The sequence below is a fragment of the Mus pahari genome, chromosome 18 (assembly GCF_900095145.1).
Source record: "Mus pahari chromosome 18, PAHARI_EIJ_v1.1, whole genome shotgun sequence".
NCBI lineage: Eukaryota > Metazoa > Chordata > Mammalia > Rodentia > Muridae > Mus > Mus pahari.
The window spans coordinates 57,829,856-57,849,333 of NC_034607.1; positions in this window are offsets into that span (position 1 = coordinate 57,829,856).

Genomic DNA, 19,478 nt, shown 5'->3' on the forward strand with positions numbered 1-19,478 from the left:
GAGTTGCTGTCCACTCCGTAAACGTTTATATAGATCAGATAATTTCTAGAAATATCTTCCAATAAACACCTTGAAAAACTGTATAAAATAAAATTCATACTTGTGAGTTTGTTTTCCTGCAAACATTTTTATATGACCTTCATTTATGAAGTCATTTATTTTAAAAGAGAGAAGTAGATTTAGAAACCACTCTATGTAAAATCAAGAACTCTAGAAACAAAATGTTCTCAGGAATACCATTTCTATATTACTCCTGTACTCTCCCTACTCAGATCTATTTATAAATATTTTTATCTACTTTTGCTGTATTGTTAAAAAATGTCAAAAATTATCCAAAAAGTTACTAAAAATACAATTTAATCAGTGATACCTGATGGCATTTACTTTATTATCATATGTGCCAAATATATTTATGGAGGAAATAATAACTTATCTCACAAAACATGTTCAAACAATGAAGTGGAATTAAAATACCATTACTACACATTCTAATAGAAATTGCCAGAAAGCTAAACATATTTAAGCAAGTCAAGCATAGACATCATGACTGTAATTGGAACAACGTCCCATTTCTGAAGGTGGATAATTCATTTGAACTACTATATGGTTCAATAAACATTCATACAGTGAATGCTTAATGTGAACTATCTTGGAAATATAGTAACTACTCACTACAAGAAGAAGATATTCTGAAAGAATTGTAAAAAAGCTAGCAAGTAAATAAATATTAGTAAAATAAAGAGTTATAAGGCTGATGGCTTGAGAGCATCAAACAAAGCTTCAAACACACACATTTTATAAGATTCCAAAATTCTGTATGATAACCAAAATGGTAAATATGGACCATGACCTGTACCATAATCTTAGGATAATTATGATGACAAACATCTTTATAAATGTTTACTATATTCATAAACCAGTAATTCACAAATTAAATAAAGGCTGTATATTACTATTATGTAAATTAAAGTTCAAATACGTCTTGAAGACATGTTTTATATCTATAAGGTCAGCTTCATTACCTTTGTACTTAGTAAGTCTTGAATTATTTCCAGTATCCAAATTCATAGCCCAAATTATGAATAGATTAGTGTACACATTGTCTCCCCTGAAGCATACATACAAATCACATTATATGGACACAACATGCTATACTTATAAATATAGATGTATACCTATCTGGACATATGCATGCAATTACTATTACTAAAAAAAGTTTACATGATTATAAAAGACAGTGGGAAGGCGTTTATATGAGAGTTTTAAGGGAGGAAATGGAATGAGTAAATAGTGTCATTAATTTGTAATCTCAAAATTAAAATAAAACAGTTAAGGGCTCTTGTCCTATAACCAGAATTTTTGTACAAAGTAAATGAAGTTTGAGAAGGGAACAAGTGACTTAAGATCAGTACTAGAGAAAATTCTTGTTGGGGACTGTCCTTACCTGATCTTATCAAGCAATTGATAGTGTCACTTCTTATATTTCTCATGCTGTCCAGGCTCAGAAGAGCCTCTCCTTACTAGATAGTAGCTAATATAAGTTTTGGAAGCAAACATTTAAGGAAGCTTATGTTTTCTCAGTATCTATTCAGTTTGGATAAATTTATCATAAACCACAGCACTGCATACAGTACATATGTATCATTTGTGATATGCACACTTCAATATAACTGTATAGGAATAAACAAGATACTTGCTCTCTAGAACAGTAGGAAAGAAGTCTTAAATGCTTTTAGAACTCATAAAAGGGAACAAGCAAGATTTAAAACACAAAAGTTAAAGTGAAATATGGACATACACGCACACACACGGTCTTTTCTTAAGAAGGTCTGAAAATTATTTTGATATTATGTTCTTTGGACTTGTTCAATATTCCCTGTGCCTGCTGAGAAAGATATCTGTTTTCAGTAAATGTCAAATCTAAATGAGTTTTAAAATTCTGGGACATAAGTGAGAATGGGTGATCTCAAATATATATATATATATATGTGTGTGTGTGTGTGTGTGTGTATGAAGTGGTGATGAAAAAAATGTCAGGAGAAGTGACTGCACATTCAAATGCTACAAAGAACTAGTAGATTACAAGGAGGTGCCATATGAGAACGGCAGAGGTCACAGAGGAGCCAGAGGTCCTGAAGCAAGAATTAACTTGTAGGGTTTTAATTTACTAGGCCACAGCAAAAAGCATGTGAGAGGGTAATATGTTTGAGGAATTGTTAACAGGGTTGAAAAATAAGGGCAAAGAAAAGACAGAAAATCATTTTTGAAAGGCTATGCAGGCCCTGATAAATGGTCTGAATATTGTCCTACCTGAAATAAGGAGCTGCTAAAGGTTTCAGCCGAGGTGTGATGTCAACCAATTTATATGTCAGGCTTTGACTTTTGCTTGATAAAAGGACTCAGAAGAAATAGGGATACTATTATTAGGCAGTGTGGCAGTAATGGAACAGTTCCCTCTGTCTAAAATCAGGATGGACAGAATTGAGAAAACTAAAGATGCATTCAGAAGCAGAACTTAAAGAACTTTTCAATGAAAACAAAAAAGAACTTTTCAATGACTTGGATAGGGAAAGGAAAGAAAGTAAGAAATTAAACATAATTTTAATGTTTTTATTTTGATGAGGGTTTAATGTTTATGGGAGGAAAGCTTGCCCAGCTCTTCCATGGAGTGCTGAAGTCAAAAGTAGAGAGTGTCCAGCAACAGAAATACAAAATTACACCAGAGAAAGAGTGAAACAATTAAAATTATGAGCTGAAGTACTTTTCTTCTTTTATCCTTCTTAGACAAACTTTGCTCCAAGCATATCTCTCTGCTCCATTTCATTCACCTGTCAAACCAATCAGTATATCTGTCAATGTGGCATTTACATGAAAAATATATATTATATATTGCCATTGTGACTATTCAGGCTTTGCTTGGCCATTATTTAACACCCTCAAATCCTTCCATACTAAACTGCTAAGTAGTTCAAGGATCAGATTTACAAATTAAAACTTGAGTAGATGTATAATAGGAATCTGATAAAAATTGTTTCCATTCCAGACTTATCTGAAGTTAAGATTCAATTTTAGGCACATGTTTAAAAAAGTAGATTTTTCCAAAGTACGTGGCCAATCTCTCAGAATTTTTACTGATCTATGAATGGTAAAAATAGGACAATACTGCTTTGACTCCAACATCTACATGTATATATTTTCTCAGTTTAGTTCTACAAATTTGCAGACTGTCTTTTCTTAAATAGGTCTGAACATTATTTTGATAATATGATCTTTGGACATGTTCAATATTCCCAGTGCCTGCTGAGAGAGAAGATATATCTTATTAGTAAATGTCAAATCTAGGAGTTTTAAATCTCTGGGACTTTAGTGAGAATAGGTAATCTCAAAAAAGATAGTAGCTTCTACTCCAACTACAATTGGTACAGGGGAACATGACCTCAATTAACTGAGAAAATTTTACTGAAAGAATTTGCCATATGTTATTAATTTCTCTTTCTGAAACACAAAAAGAACATGGGAACCCAAGCTTTCTCCTTTTTCTCTCTCTCCCTCTCCCTCCCTCCATCCCTCCATACCCCCCTCAATTCTTCTCTCCCTCTGTCTTTGTCTCTGTTTCAGTCTCTCTCTGTCTCTCTGTCTCTGTCCCTCTCTCTGTGTGTGAGTGTGTCTGTGTATATCTGTGTTCCAAGGACACAAGATCATCTAACACCTTGTTTTAGTAGATCTGTATATTTCCAGAATGTAGTCAATCACTTCATTAATTCATAGGATGTTGTGGTAAAACTCCAACTCAAATATGCCCTGACAATGAAAGCACAACTGAATTAATATGAATACATGCTGTGTGCCTAGATTGGGCAGATCTACCAGTATACTACCATCTTCCACATCTACGAGACCCCTTAGAACTTATACTTTTTCCAGACCATGTGGTTCTGTTCTGCTTTTCCTTTTCTTCCTTCTCTTCCTCTGCATTCTCTTGATTTTCTCCTTCTCCCTCCATCTTCTGCTCTACTATCCCTTTATCTGGACAATCATCAGCTCTCCTTTATTTTACAAATTAAGGTGGGAAGCAGGTTTACAGGAAATCACCTGAGTGCTGACTCATTCCTTGTTCGAAATCCCTCACAGGAGAACTGAATTAACATCAAATATAATTAGCCCCAGGGCTATCCACAACATTTCCCCCTTTCTGTCCAATTAAATGACTATTTTATCCCAGATATAATTGAACATAACCATTAATATTTTGTAATTTATAAAGTACAAGAGACCTAACACCCAGTCCATCATCTTTGTTAATTATATAGAACCTCTGTCATCTATCCTGACCTAAAAGACTGTAGTTCTGCATCGGGGTATGTCTTGGCTTTAGATTGAATGTCATCTGAAAACCATCCTCTCAAATCTCTTTCTCTCATAGTAAAAAACCTGGGTTGGCTAGCAAACTACATAGTTTTTCAACCCCATCAGAAATCCAAGAACAACTGATATTAACTGAAAATATGTAGGAAGCCTAACAAAATGTCCAAAACTTAGCCAATTTATAGAGGCCACTGATTACTTAGACAGTCCCTTACTTCATCACATTGGAGCATCTGTCTTCATCCTACTGGTCAGGGTCATCTGACAGACTTAGAGAAACAGTAATATTAAGGACTAGCCTGCTCTGTCTCTGCAGAATCAAGCTGGTCTAACCTGTAAGTGTGTCCTTTTTTTACAGTATTATGTCTGTAGATGAAGTGAGGCAATTCTTGCATAGTAGATGTTTTGCCACAACTGGAATAACTCAAAGATGCTCAGTTTCTTCTTTGAATCCAAGAGAGGGAAAGCTGTCAGGAGCAGACTAGTCTCAACAAGTGAATAAATAACATTAAATGTCACATTCTGTGGAGTTCTGATGTTTTTGAAAAACAAGTATCTTTATAAAGTAATCTGAACTGTTGTCTGTTACCTACTCTCAGCCATTTCTGATTAAAATAACTAAAAATCCCTAAACGATAAACTCAGAGCCATGAATTTCCTATTCAGCCCTTAACTCACAGGCTTAAATATCTCAGATCTGTTTATAATAACAACAATAGAAGGACTGGGTCCAAGCCCTGTATTTCAACATTTTTAGTATCAAAGACAACCTATAATAACCACCCCCAGTTCCAAAGTTTAGGGAACTGGAACGACGACTCTTCATAACTTCATAACTTTCAAGCTGAATATGGGTGTTGAGATATCTTTGAAGGGAGGGGGAAGTGTAGGTAAGTAGGGGAGTTAGTTGTCCTTAGGAAGGACACTCCAATGATTGTATTTGTCTCTGATATCTGTGTCCTGAATGTATCTGGGTAAAAAACCGAGACATCAGGAGTTCAGGCAGGTCAGTTAAGCATGGTTGATGATGAAATTCACCAAGGCTATATATTCTGTAATATATAAATCTCAAAACAAAATTTTAGTATCAAGATAACCTTTTTGTTTGATTCTCTGGAAACTAGTTCTTAAGGGAGTCTCCCTCTATCAAATCTGATCCATATAACTCTGGAAGGTGTAAATACCTTTAACACCTTTTCCAAACACACAAAGACAAAACCTTTTCCCCAAATCAGTATATCCTTCAGTCGGTAGGAAAACCTATAGCTTGCCCTCTATCCCAGAGGAGCAGTAAAACAATCACAATACTCAAAATCACACGCATTTTAGCCTATTTAGGCCTTTCTAAGTTGTCATGTCAGAATATTAACCCAAAATTTCCATGAAGCCTACACTAGACAGAATATGAGTCTCCCGCAGACTTTACCATACCGTATTTAAAACAATTGATTCACACTTTTTCCTTATATTTCTTCTTTCCTTTCCTTTCCTTTCCTTTCCTTTCCTTTCCTTTCCTTTCCTTTCCTTTCCTTTCCTTTCCTTTCCTTTCCTTTCCTTTCCTTCCCTTCCCTTCCCTTCCCTTCCCTTCCCTTCTCTTCCCTTCCCTTTCCTCTTTCCATTCCCTTTTTCTTTCCTTTTTCTTTTTCTTCCCTTTTTCTTTCCTTTTTCTTTTTCTTCCCTTTTCTTTCCTTTCCTTTCCTTTCCTTTCCTTTCCTTTCCTTTCCTTTCCTTTCCTTTCCTTCCCTTCCCTTCCCTTCCCTTCCTTTCCCTTCCCTTCCCTTTCCTCTTTCCATTCCCTTTTTCTTTCCTTTTTCTTTTTCTTCCCTTTTATTTCCTTCCCTTCCCTTTCCTTTCCTTTTTCTTTTTCTTTCCTTTCCTTTCCTTTCCTCTTTCCTCTTTCCTTTCCTTTCTTTTCCTTTCCTTTCCTTCCCTTCCCTTTCCTTTCTTTTTTCCTTTCCTTTTTCCTTCCCTTTTTCCTTTCCTTTCATTTCCTTTTCCCTTCCTTTCCTTCCTATAGCTGCCTATAAGAAGCAGCTGGTCAAACCAGGATTTAACCCCCAAATTCCCATGAATCCCAAATCAGACAGAATATGAGTATTCTGTGAGGACTTATTAGAGAAATATATCTTCATACCAACTTTAAAACAATTAATTCAAACTTCCACTAATATCTTCCCATAAGAAGCAGATAGTTTTTAATTGTTAAGCTCTCTAACAAGAGCAGCCATCCTGTTATACCATCTCTTCTCTGTTATGTGCTCTACCTTGAGCCACAGACATTTATTTAATACCTATTATAATATCTATCTGTTATGCTCTCTTCATTGAGCCACTGACTTCTATTAATTAATACATGTTAATAGCAGGCAATTATCACTGCTCTCTCTACTTGGAGTCAGTGAAAAATAATCCATATCTAGTTCTGAACCACAGACATTTATTTAATTAATACCTATTATAACATCTATCTGTTGTGCTCTCTACTTGGAGCCACAGACTTCTATGAACTAATACTTGTTCATAGCACACAGGTGAAATTTCCTGTCTTTAAGTATCAAAAGGTCATATTTCTCTCTTTCTATCAACGAATTAACTAGTCCAGAGCCCTTTGAACCTTTTATTCCTGATTCTTTATTCACAGGAGGAGCTGTAGAAAGTGTAGAAAGACACTGTCTTGTCTGTGTCCCTGTTTTGGGGGTGGGGGAGGCAGGGTGGGGAGTGAAGGATACGATACGGGGAAGCAAACACAGAAAAGATCTCTCAGGTGTAGATGACTCTCTGCCATTTTCTGTAGGCACTCTAAAACAAGTCATCTTCAAATCTACCCTGCTGCAAACTATATTGCTGCCCAAGTCCCATTCAGGGGTTGGGGGCAGTGAATTTTATCTTAGGTTTGTTGAGTTCAAATCAATGATGCCATTACATTGCAGTAAATCTTCAACCCAAATATGCCTTGGCAATGCAAATACAATACAATTAATATGAATGAATGCTGAGTGCCTAGATTGGGCAGCTCTACCACTACACAACCATCTTCCACATCTATGATACCCCTTAGAACTTGAAGTTTTCTTCAGGCCATGTGCTTCTGCTCTGCTTTTCTTCTTCTTCCTCCTCCTCCTCTGCATCCTCTCCCTCTTCCATTTTCTATTTCTTCTCCCTCTATCTTCCTTTCCACCTTTCCTTTATCTGCCCAATCATCACCTTGCCTTTATTTTACAAATTAAGGTGGGAAACAGGTTTACAGGAAATCACTTGAGTGCTGACTCATTCCTTGTTTGCAACCCCTCATAGGAGAGATGAATTAATATCAAATATAATTAGCCCCAGGGCTATAAACAACAATAGGATATTGTAGTGATGTTTTTATTCACTGTGTAAAGACTGTCTCTATATTATAATATGGTGATATTTGAACCTGCAGAGATCTGATTATAGGTCAAACTTTGGTATTTTTATGCAAAAATTTTCACAGTGTTTTGTAAGCACATTCTCTCTCCCCTTCTGAAGTCCTATTGCAAAGAAAGGGAATAGAAGATGGGACTTCCTGGAGGATAATGCACCTCTGTGAATGAGTCAGATGTGGGAGGATTCACCATGGAAATACAAAAGAAACAGGGCCCAGAAATGAGAAGCAATATGCCACATGGCAAAACTTCTATAGGTTAAATAAGATTTTACAAGCAGATTGGGAACAAGCCTAGCTATAAGGCCTATTTACAAATAAATATAAGTCTAGGTGTCCTTTTTTGGAGAACTGGTGGTCCTAAATAAAGTCCCATTATTCTTAGCATCATGATAGCTAGAAACCCAAAGGTCCTTAGGAACCCTGCTGTGCAGCAAGGCTGCCAACTGGCTGCTAGGTACTTGAGAAGGGTCTGTTGTGAACAGCTAGATTAGCCTGGAACCAGAGCCTAAGGCATGCCATGCAAGAAAAAATAAAAAGGAAAAGTAAACTCTATTGCCCAGCCCCCAAACCCCCACAGCCCTGATCAGGGACAGCAAATAATCTAAAGTCAGCCAACCAGCACTGCTCAGACTCCAGATATAGGTTTGGTTTGGTGAGAGGAGTGATCAGAGGTGGCACCTCAAGGCCAATGCAAATTTATCCAACTCATGGATAAATTTCTACACTGAGACACCTAATACCACATAAGCAGGGAAACAGCTAAATTTGGATGATAGACAGTGACTGTAAGATAATGACAAAGTGGGCAGATTAAATCCCTGTAATCTTTGCAAGGATGTTCTAGAATTTCCAGTTAGATATTAGACCAACACTCTTCTATGTGAACAGAAGTGCAATGATGGAACAAGACACCCATGAGGTACAAGCTGAGCAGCTCAAAGGAAAATCTGAGAGGATGTGCTCAAGAAATCCAAGGCCAGATATGAGTACCTGGCTGGCACATCTCTTTGGAATTGTGCTTAAGTGCAGGTGCTAACAAAAGAAAGAAATTGAATATGGAAAATTATATTAAAGTCTCTGAAGGAAAAAAAGAGGCTTTTTCTTTTCCTTTATTGGATTCAAATTTCCTTCATTTACATTTCAAATATACCACCTTTCTTAGTTTCCCCTTTGCAAACACCTATCCCCTGCATCTATGAGGGTATTCCTCCACCCACTCAATCTAGCCTCCCTGCCCTGGCCTTCCCTGTACTGGGGCATCAAGTCTTTATAGGAACAAGGTCCTCTCCACCTGTTGATGCCTGAAAAAGTCATGCTCTGCTACATACTCTGCTGGAGTCATGGGTTCCTACATAAATACTCTTTGGTTTAGTCCCTGGGATCTCTGCAGGGTCTGGTTCATTGATATTGTTGTTCTTCTTGTGTATGGGGCTGCGAAACCCCTTCAGCTCCTTCAGTCCTTTCTCTAACTCCTCCACTGGGGACCCCATCCTCAGTTCGATGCTTGGCTTTGAGCATCCACATCTGTGTTTGTCAAGCTCTGGCAAAGACTCTTTGGAGACAGCTATATCAGGCTTCTGTCAGCAAGTACTTCTTGTCATCCACAATAGTGCCTGTGTTAGGTGACTGTATATGGGATGGATCCCCAGGTGGGGCAGTCTATGGATGGCCTTTTCTTCAGGCTCTGCTTCACACTTTGTCTCCATATTTCCTCACATGAGTATTTTGTACACCCTTCTAAGAAGGACTAAAGCATCCACACTTTGGTCTTCCTTCTTTTTGAGCTTAATGTGGTCTGTGAATTGTATCTTGGGTATTCTGAGCTTCAAGAGAAATAGTTTCTGTATTTAAAAAATGAAGCCTTCTGGTTTCCATCTCCTTTCACTTTAGAGATAACCCTGAACCCTGTGGCACAGCTGTCCATACTCAAATCTGGCCAGGAGAGATCTGGTCTCCCAGAAGTGTTGTCATTCCTAAATTTACCGGTGAGATCACTATTTCTCCGATAACTGGCCAAAGACTCCAGAAGCCCACAAGGCACAGAAACCTCAGAGCAACTAGGGACAGGATCCTTTCAGTCTTCCTCTGTACCCTTGAGCTACAGCTTTCCATACCCAAATCCCTCCAGAAGAGAACTGGTCTCCCAGGAGTACTGACACACTTAAGGTCAGAGCTCTCTGCACCCCATTACTGCTTAGACAGAGCTGGTCTCCCACGAGTGCTGAAACATCTAAAATATCAGGCTCACAGGCTAACAGGAGGGACAAGCTCCAGTTAGAGACAGCAAGACAAGCTAACACCAGAGATAACCAGATGGTGGGAGGCAGACACAAGAGCCTAACCAACAGAAACCAAGGTTACTTGGCATCATCAGAACCCAGTTCTCCCACCTAAGCAAACACTGGATACCTCAACATACTGTAAAAGTAAAATTTTGATTTAAAATTGCATCTCAGGATGATGATAGAGAACTCTAAGAAGGATATAAATAATACTCTTTTAAAAATACAGAAGGACACTGGTAAACAGGTAGAAGCCCTTAAAGAAGAAACTCATGCACTGGCATAGCTGCTCACATCATCTATTGGATGGAACATAGGGCCCCTAATGTAGGAGCTAGAGAAAGTACCCAAGTAGCTAAAGGAGTCTCTAACCCTATAGGAGGAACAACAATATGAACTAACCAGTACTGCCCAGAGCTTGTGTCTCTAGTTACAAATGTAGCAGAGGATGGCCTAGTCAGCCATCATTGAGAGGATAGGCCCTTGGTGTTTCAGAGATTATATGCCCCAGTACAGGGGAATGCCAGGGCCAGAAAGCGGGAGTGGGTGGGTTGGGGAGCAGGGTAAAGGGACTTTTGGAGAGGAAACTAGGAAAGGGGATAGCATTTGAAATGTAAATGAAGAAAATATCTATTAAAAAAAAAAAAAAAAAAAAGAGGAAACTCATAAATCCCTTGAAGAATTTCAGGAAAACACGACCAAACAGGTGAAGGATGTGAACAAAACCATACAGGATCTAAAAATGGAAATAAAAACAATAAAGAAATCTCCAAAGGAGACAACCCTGGAGATAGGAAACCTAGGAAAGAGATCAGGAGTCATAGATGCAAGCATCACCAACAGAATACAGGAGATAGAAGGAAGAATCCCAAGTGAAGAAGATACCATTGAAAACATTGACACAACAGTCAAAGAAAATGCAAAATGCATTTCGAGTAGATTCAGGCATTGTAGTGTAAATTCTTACTCTTGAATCTGACTTCAGTCACAAAGTCTAATTATCTAACCAGAGCAGTTAGCAGGGTAGGATAAACCCATTATCTCATGGATGATTTGCCAAATGGTAGTTCACTCATCACATTTTGGCTGAAACTCAACTTTAGCTTGGATAAGAATGATTTTCTAAAGTTCAACTTCAGGCCTAGAAAACGAAATTAAATACTCGGTGGCTGTGGAGATTGTACCTATTAAGCAAATGCTTTCTCTGTGCAGCCTAGTATGTTGATAAAGAAATTGCTTCCCATTTTGATATCCTGGGGCCCGCAAAGCAGTATTTGCATTCAGAATGTGAAGTCATCGAATAATGGCTTGATCTGTGTTAACCTATTTCATAGAGTTTGCAGAGAAGAGGAAGTTTTACTTACAAAAATATACTAGAATGAATATATCAAGTTAGGTGATAATTATTAAGTTAATATACACATCAAGGAACTGAACTTCTCATAACTAACATGTACTTGGTAATGTTCTAAGAAAATCTTCACATACAAATGTGACATTTTTTATGAAATCTAATGAATTTAGTGTGGCCTGTCAATGAAAATTACTCCTTTTGTATAAAGGAGAATATGTGTCTATAAACTATATAAATAATTTAAATAACATTAAGTGTAAAGAGTTTAGAGGGTGCCTATTGAGTGCCGCTCACTTTCTTCTCTTCTACCCAGAATATGGAATAAACAACCACAACCTTCCCTAACAGTATATTTACCTGACAAGGTTTTGGCAAGGCCAGAGCGCCTCCAAATAGGCTGCTCTCCTTTAAAGGAAGAGCATGCATTTATCTAGCCTGGGGCAAACTACTTTCTCACAGCTCTCCCAAATATTTATTTATTAAACTTCTTTGCCCTGTAAAGTGTTTCTGCCTAGGCAGCAAATTATACATGACCCTAATTTATTCTTCTCTTTCCTGCCATCTCTCGGGACTACCTCCTTCCTAAGTGAAGCAGCATCTGTCCAGGGATGTCAGATTTTGCTGACACATTGGAAGAACTTTAACTTGAAGAGATATACATTTAACAAAACTGCAAAATAAAATCTTACATGTGATTTCTGTTTTATTCCAGAGGAAAAATATTCACTTTCTTGGGGGCACAACAAATCTGTAATGCTGTCCACAAAAATGATACTGTTTCATCACATGTCACCCTTTTACCCAAACAGATTTACTCAAATATATATTGCAGTGAATCATTTGCTTCATTCTAGGCCACTGGTCTCTCCTACTCTATCAATACTGGATCCTCAACAGGACTTCTCCTGGATATCCTGTTGTTGCTCTGTGTCATGGAGATCTTTCAGCCAGAGCAAGGTCTATGTTTGTTTGTTTGTTTGTTTGTTTTAATTTTTTTCTTTTGTGGGGGAGTGTGGAAGGGCAAAGAGTGAATATAAAGGGAAAGGGAGATGAGTAGGATTGGGGTACATAATTTGCAATTCAATAATTAATAAAATGTTAAAAACAACAACAAAACAAGGCGAAAACACTGTTTATCCCAGAACAGTTGTGTTTTTTGCACATATACTATATTCATTTAGAAGTGGGAAAGTTTCTACCTACTTCTTTTTTTCCTTTTCCTTTTTTTTTCTTTTGAGAATATAATTACAACATTTTATTCTTCCCTTTCTTCTCTAAATGCTTCCATATACCCTTCCTCAGTCTCATTCATATTCATGGTCTCTTTATTCATTAATATTTATTACATAAATATGTATTTACATTTTTTAATGTAAATTTTATACATTTACATACATATTTCTATATATTGCCTGATCAGTCTGTATAATGCCATCAACTTCTTTTATAAATATATAAGCAATAATAATACAAGAGTTTTCTTACCATATATGAAACATACAAAATGTTCTTCAGGATTTTCTCCAACAATGATGTATAATGTGATCTTACCATACAGAAACCCTGAGCACTCTGCCTTGCTCATCCCTCCTCATTGCCAAGTTTCACACATATGCCTATTTGAGATAGTTTCAGTCTCTTGTCTCTCCTCCCTGAAACTACTCATTCAATACCTTTATATGTGTGATAAGACTTATTTTATTTAATATAGTAAAAAAATATCACTTGAAATTAAAGGGCTTTATATACCTTATGGAGGCACCAGTTGACTGCTCTAGCATAGTTTGCAATCCAGTAACTCCTATGTTATTTGAAGACTTCTTAGTGTGGATTTACATTCTCAGTTTTGCAAAATCACAGAACTTACTTGCTATGGTACATATCAAAAGGCATATTCACAGAAAATCATCTCAAGACAGCAATCAGTTCTCCAAATAATTGAATCTAAATTCAAATGGATAACAAAATGTTTCCAACTGCCCTATAATTGGTAACATATCCAATGCCCATAGTGATTACAGAATATGTGTTATGGTTAGTAGTATTGCTTATACTTTCCTATACTGCTTATTATTTAAATATTTCTCTTTTAAATCTGCAGTGAATAAAAGGAAATAGATCAAGAAATGTACTCCCATTCAACTCTGAAAGTCTCTACCAGACCCACAAAGTTTCAGATGATGTCTGATGTGCCACACTGCAGGACTAAAAAGGTAAATATGGAGCTTTCTTTTTCAGATTATGTTCAGGGCTTTTTAAATATTTATATTTTTATCATTTGAGGTGGGTCTTGCAAGTATTTCCTCTTTGCTTTTGCTATTTTCATGCTTTGGCTTTCATTTAGATTATATTCACTTTTTAATGTTTTTGTAGTGCTTAGGAGCTTATGTGTTGTCATAAAACAATAACATGAGAGAATGGTTCCAGAATCAGCAAGGATATTGTGCAAAAAAATCAATACGTAAAATATACATTAAATCAGGTGATACTGCCTACATCTCAAGAAGACATTTTCTTAAAACCAAAGAAAATTATGATTATGACAGTATAATATATATCCAGCTACTGCACTGAAGCTGTTTATCAGGTTTAAGAGTTCCCTGGTGGAATTTTTAGTGTCATTTATATATACTATTATATCATCTGCAAATAGTGATATTTTGACTTCTTCCTTTCTAATATTTATCCCCTTGATCTGCTTTTCTTATCTAATTGCTCTGGCTAGGACTTCAAGTACAATATTGAACAGAAAGGGAGAAAGTGAGCAGCCTTGTCTAGTTCTTGATTTTAGTGGAATTGCTTCAAGTTTCTCTCCATGTAGTTTAATGTTGGCTACTGTTTTGCTGTATATTGCGTTTATTATGTTTAGGAATGGGCCTTGAATTCCTGATCTTTCTAAGACTTTTATCATGAATGGATGTTGGATTATGTCAAATGCTTCCTCAGCATCTAAAGAGATGATCATGTGATTTTTGTCTTTGAGTTTGTTTATGTAGTGGATTACATTGATGAATTTCCATATATTAAACCATCCTTATATCCCTGGGATGAAGCCTACTTCATCATGATGAATGATCACTTTGATGTGTTATTGGATTCAGTTTGCAAGAATTTTATTGAGTATTTTTGCATTGATATTCATAAGGAAAATTGGTCTAAAATTCTCTTTCTTTGTTGAGTCTTTATGTGGTTTACATAACAGTAATTGTGGCTTCATAGAGTGAATTGAGTAGAGTACCTTCTGTTTCTTTTCTGCAGAAGTTTGAGGAGAATTGGAATTAGGTCTTCTTTGAAGGTTTGATAGAACTCTGCACTAAACCTATCTGGTCCTGGGCTTCTTCTTTTAGGTTGGGAGACTATTAATGACTGCTTCTATTTCTTTAGAGAAAATGAGTCTGTTTAGATCGTTAATCTAATCCTGATTTAAATTTAGTACCTGGTATGTGTCCAGAAAATTGTCCATTCCATCGAGATTTTCTAGTTTAGTTGAGTATAGCACTTTTTTTTTTCCTTTTACGAGACAGGGTTTCTCTGTGTAGCCATGGCTGTCTTGGAAATCACTCTGTAGAACAGGCTGGCCTAGAACACAAAAATCCACCTGCCTCTGCCTCCCAAGTGCTAGGATTAAAGTCATGCACCACCACTTCATGGCAAGTATATCCTTTTGTAGTAGGATCTGATGATGTTTTGGAATTCCTCAGGTTCTGTTGTTATATGTCCTTTTTCATTTCTGATTTTGTTAATTAGAATACTTTCCCTGTGCCCTATAGTTCGTCCAGCTAAGATTTTATCTATCTTGTTGATTTTCTCAAAGACCAAGCTCCTGGTTTGGTTGATTCTCTGTATAGTTCTTTTTCTTTCCACTTGGTTGATTTCAGCCCTAAGTTTGATTATTTCCTGCCATTTATTCCTCTTGGGTGAATTTGTTTCCTTGTTCTATTTGTTCTATTTGTTCTATTGCTTTTAGGTGTGCGGTCAAGCTGCTAGTATATGCACTCTCTAGTTTCTTTTTGGAGGCACTCAAAGCTATGAGTTTTCCTCTTAGGACTGCTTTCATTGTGTTCCATCAGTTTGGGTATGTTGTGCCTTCATTTTCATTAAATTCTAAAATGTCTTTAATCTCTTTCTTTATTTCTTCCTTGACCAAGTTTTCATTGAGTAGAATGTTGTTCAGCTTTCATGTGAAAGATGGCTTCCTATTGTTTATGTTGTTATTGAAGATCAGCCTTAGTCCATGGTGATCTGTTAGGATGATGGGATTATTTCAATATTTTTGTATCTGTTGAGACCTGTTTTGTGACCAATTATACAGTCAGTTTTGGAGAAGGTTCCATGAGGTGCTGAGAAAAAAGTATATCCTTTTGTTTTAGGATAAACTGTTCTGTAGATATGTTAAATCCATTTGTTTATAACTTCTGTTAGTTTCAATGTGTCTCTGTTTAGTTTCTGTTTCCAGGATCTGACCATTGATGAAAGTGGGGTGTTGAAGTCTCCCACTATTATTGTGTGATGTACAATGTGTAGTTTGAGATTTACTAGAATTTCCTGAATGAATATGGATGCCCTTACATTTGGAACATAGATATTCAGAATTGATAGTTCATCTTGGAAGATTTTTACCTTTGATGAGTATGAAGTGCCTCTCCTTGTCTTTTTTGATAACTTTAGGTTGGAAGTCTATTTTATTTGATATTAGAATGGTTACTCTAGCTTGTTTCTTTGGACCATAATCTTGGAAAATTGTTTTCTAGCCTTTTACTCTGAGGTAGTGTCTGTCTTTGTCCCTGAGATGGATTTCCAGCAAGCAGCAAAATATTGGGTCCTTTTTATGTAGCCAGTCTGTTAGTCTATGAGTTTTAATTGGGGAATTGAGTCCATTGATATTAAGAGATAATAAGGAGAAGTAACGTTTGTTTCCTGTTTTTTGTTTGTTTGTTTGTTTGTTTTGTTTTTTTTTGTTGTTGTTACACTTGGGATTCTGTTCTTGTGTCTATCTTCTTTTAGGTTTGTTGAAGGATTGCTTTCTTGCTTTTTCTAGTGCATAATTTCCCTCCGTGTTGGAGGTTTCCCTTTATTATCCTTTGAAGGACGGATTTGTGGAAAGATATTGTGTGAATTTGGTTTTGTCATGGAATAGTGTGATTTCTCCACCTATCGTAATTGAGAGTTTTGCTGGGTATAGTAGCTTGGGCTGGCATTTGTGTTCTCTTGGGGTTTGTATAACATCTGTCCAAGATCTTCTCGCTTTCATAGTCTCTGGTGAGAAGTCTGGAATAATTCTAATAGGTCTGCCTTTATATGTTACTTGACCTTTTTCCCTTACTGCTTTTAATATTCTGTCTTTATTTAGTGCATTTGATGTTCTGATTATTATGTGTTGGGAGGAATTTCTTTTCTGGTCCAGTCTATTTGGAGTTCTGTAGGCTTCTTGTATGTTCATGGTCATCTCTTTCTTTAAGTTTGGGAAGTTTTCTTCTATAATTTTGTTGAAAATATTTACTGGCCCTTTAAGTTGAAAATCTTCATTTTCATCTACACATTTTATCCTTAGGTTTGGTCTTCTCATTGTGTCCTGGATGTTTTGAGTTAGTATCTTTTTGCATTTTGCATTTTCTTTTGATTGTTGTATCCATGTTTTCTATGGAATCTTCTGCACCTGAGATTCTCTCTTCTATCTCTTGTATCCTGTTGCTGGTGCGTGCCCTGTGGTTCCTAATTTCTTTCCAGGATTTCTGTCTCCAGAGTTGTCTCCCTTTGGGTTTTCTTTATTGTTTCTTCTTCTATTTTTAGATCTTGGATGGTTTTGTTCAATTCCATCCCCTGTTTTGTTGTGTTTTCCTTTAACTATGTAAAGGATTTTTATGTTTCCTCTTTAAGGACTTCTACCTGTTTAGCAGTGTTTTCCTGTAATTCTTTGAGCGATTTTTGTGCTTCTTCTTAAAGGTCTTCTACCTTTTAGCAGTGTTCTCCTATATTTCTTTAAGTGAGTTATTAATGCCCTTCTTAAAATCTTCTACCAGTATCATGAGATGATATATACCCGAATCTTGCTTTTTGGGTATGTTGGAGTATAAAGGACTTGCTGTGTTGGGCATACTGGGTTCTGATGATGCCGAATGATCTTGCTTTCTGTTAGTAAGATTCTTACATTTGCCTCTTGCCATCTGGTAATCTCTGGTGTTAGATGTTCTAGCTGTCTCTAGATGACAAGTCCAAACCCCAGGCCCATCAGGGTACCACCAGGAGCCTGTGACTGTCTCAATTTCCTTTCTATTTTTCAGCAGTTAAAGAGACAGAAAGTAGTATCTCTCCTGATCCCACCTGCAGAGCTATGGCAATGCATGGCCAGTGGGCAGTGCACAACTGGGACTCACACTGGGGAATCTTCCCAGAGGGCATGAACACAAGGGCAACTAGAACCAGCCACTGACTCTGGTGGCAGGTTGGGCCCTTCCATCTGTCCAAGCATGAATGGTATCTTGGCAAGAATTACCCTCCAGGGAAAGTTAAATTCTCTGAACAGTCTATTTGCATGGAACTGTTGCCTGTCAGCTTAGCTAATACATAAAACTTCAGAGTCTAAACTACAAAAATGATAGGTGGAGTCTTGTTGGTGATATAGCCTGGAGCAACAACTCATCGAAAACTTAAATTTTTCATGCTTCTTTGTCTAAAATCTGTTTAATTGATGGTTTTTCCCTAATAACAGAATACCTAAAAGAATGTTCATGCTTTTGACCGAAATTTGTTTATAGATTTTGAACAATGACAATACTGACATATCTAAAAATATCTCTTTTGGTAAACTTACACATTATTTTAAAGTTCAGATAATATTCATGGGTCTACTTCGCACAGGACAAATGGACTACATTAATAACTATTATTTCATTGTCAAGTAATAAAATTAAGACTATCTAAATAAGTCAGTTAAATGTTTACAGAAAAGTTGCTACTATCTATTCTAGGTACATAATTACCATAAAGCTTCCTTTCTCAGCTGCTTTAACCAAATGAGAACAATCATCCCGAGCCTTTACCTTTGCTTTCCTTACTGGAACACAGGTGACTTACCACTTAGAGGACACCAGACAGGGATTAAGATTACTCTAACATGTCCCCCCTTGCCTTTTTCCTAGATCTACCACAACAGACCACCCACATGCTGCCAAACAGTTGCAGGTTTATTGTATGCATTACACCCTATCATTTTTGGTCTTAAAAAATAATAACACCCTGTGCAGTCATCGCCCTGCCAGGGTTCTACAACCCTGAGGTAACTATTGCATAGTTTATCTCTATAAGGAAAACAAAAAAAGGAAGTCTTGCAGCTGCAGGCCAGATGAAGACAGATTTTTTTCCTTTAATGAAAGGAATTGGAAATTTGAATTTCGTTGGATCTGCTGGTGCCAAGACAGTGACATATGTCTTGTTTTGACACACCAGATGTCTGGAGACTTCCAGGACAAGCTTGACTGGATGCTTCCACTGTAGATAATTTTGAGTCCCTTCAATGATAAACAAACTCCCTGGCTTGAGTCACTCTCCAAAACTGTAGAGCCTTCTACTAAATGATTGCTGAACAGAGAATGACTTAAATTATGTTGAGGGAGAAATGCTGTTTATTTGTTAGTGAATCTAGTCTGGTGGAACAAATCAAATAAGTGCTAAAAGATCTCCACAAGGATCTTTGAGCACATTGTATACCTGACAACCCAACTCCATGGTATTCAAACCTGATTTTGGCTTGGCTTCTTCACATCTCTTTCCCCATAGTGACAATTGGAGTCCTGTTACCCCTGTCACCTTCCTTGTCCAATTTTTAAAATGATGAATAAGTAAGTAGCATTTAAAATTTACTGACTGTAGAATTCTGGTTCAACCCAATATAAAGGCTAAAGGCTACATTGTACCAAAGTTAAATCAGGAACAGATAAATGATATAAATAATCCCATAATCCCTAAGAAACAGAAGCAGTCATTAATAGTCTCCCAACCAAAAAGAAGAAGAAAAAGAAGAAGAAGAAGAAGAAGAAGAAGAAGAAGAAGAAGAAGAAGAAGAAGAAGA